We start from the raw sequence: 2,028 nt of genomic DNA, 5'->3' as shown, positions 1-2,028 counted from the left end.
CAGCGGGTACTCTTAGTACTAACTTGAAAATAAGGACACGGATGTGAATAGAGAGTAGGTCTAACTTATTTTATGGATTTAGATCTAATCATAACAATTGAAATTTCGGAGATGTCCAGATCAAAGTGAGTGGTGTATTTAGTTTGAGAGCTTATGTAGATCTATTTATTCTTAACTAGCCAACCCGGCCGTTGGAACTCCATGAATATGATCAGTTGAATGACATCGTAAGTTTAGCATTGCACATATAAAGTTGTCATTATCGTCGACTTTACCGTGAAATGTTTGGAAATAGATTGAAGCTATGAAACGTTTTCGATGACGGAGTAGTCTGAGATTTTAATCGAGGTTGGGTATCGGTCGACTATTGATTTTTGCATCTAGGGCATCTGAGGAGCAATGTAGCAATTACGTCATAAAAATCTAGCTTTGTCCTTACTGATTCAAGCTTTAAGTCTTCCCCCGTTAGAGCCTAATTGTAATGACAATAAATCTGACATACTGCAGTTTCATTCATGGGATTTTTTTTTTTTTTTTGTGATTATATATTTTAAAATATGTTGGAGGAGGTTCTAATTTGTCACCAAGAACATTTCAGCCGTTACCTACTCTGTGTAGGGGTTAGACATGAAAACCTTTGTTGGTAGATTACTAACAATTTCTCACTATGGATTTGGAGGCACAGAGAGGGTTTAACCGTTCGCCGCAAGTTAAATATCAAATTACCTTTGGGTTGAAATATAAATCATTTTTGAAAAGGGTGACGACATGACGTCATGGTGTCTCACGCAAGTGGCACAAAATAAGTCCAATTGTTTTTTAAAAGATCTTAATGCACAGAAGTGTGAAGAAGTATGGTTGTATAATGAGTGCGCTTGTTTACGTTGGTGTGTGTGTGGGTGTGTGTATGCTCGCGCACACCATTTTGGAAAGGCAAATAAATTATGTTGGGACTACGTCGAATTTCAGAATTCAGATCTAATCAATCCTGCACAGATAGTTATTTATTAGTTATGTAACAAATGCAACAAAACTGTAAAGGAGCCACATGGAGTGATTTTACATCTCATACAACTACAAAGTTAGGAAACCATGAAAATCATGATAAAGGAAACAAATCATTCAGAGTCGTCGATAAGTTCAGGAGTACATTTCAGTGCCAAATCTTAATGAAGGACTTGATTTGTAAAGTATTGTAAATGGTGTACTTGATTAATTTTTATTACTGTAGAAAAGGCCAATCATTACTGAAAAAAATTGTTACAATAACGTAAAGACGCCTAAAGTATATGAAGTGAAATAATTTCATACAACACAACCATTATTTACTAGCGTCCCTCTCTGTAACGCTTAGAGAGAAGCAAGTCTACATTTATTTTTAAACACATCTACTAAAATTTAGCTTTTAAGAATATCATCTTTTCAATCTATGCATAATTGAGGAAGGACTAATCTAACATTTTTCGAGTTCCTTCGGGTGACCCCGATATTCTTGAAAAAAAAAAAAAAAAGGCAGCGTTTACGTTGCTGACATCATCATTCTCCACATCTTTCTTTCGCTGCTCCTCTTCTTTGCAGACTCATGCCTCGCTCACTTAGTGTATATATTGAACGCTAATAATGATAACACAATAAGTTGTTTCACTGCCCGTTTTAATTAAATGTGATTCTGTCTTAAACTGGTATTATTTACCTTATGCGAAACTATTTTATTTGTATGTGTATTGGTCATTGCTCGCTTTGCGAGTAACTAGGTATAATTGTTTTTCTATCAGACCTTGGGTATCTAAGACCGTATATTATTTCTACTCTCATTATGTGACGACTAGTTGATTCGGACCATCCACCACCAAGCCGATTCACCCTAGAAAACTCTGCCAGAATGATAAGGAAGGTAAGACTTGATCACTAAGACGAGTCCAATGACATTCAATGCCATCCACTTGTGTCCGTTGGCATCCAGTTGGATAGAATAACTATTCATACGGTTGGAGTCGTATTTCAAACTGAATACACAGATATATTTTA

Source organism: Oratosquilla oratoria, chromosome 10, assembly GCF_046742065.1.
Source record: "Oratosquilla oratoria isolate Oo_2021 chromosome 10, ASM4674206v1, whole genome shotgun sequence".
NCBI classification, from domain to species: Eukaryota; Metazoa; Arthropoda; class Malacostraca; order Stomatopoda; family Squillidae; genus Oratosquilla; species Oratosquilla oratoria.
This window is presented reverse-complemented; position numbering follows the sequence as displayed.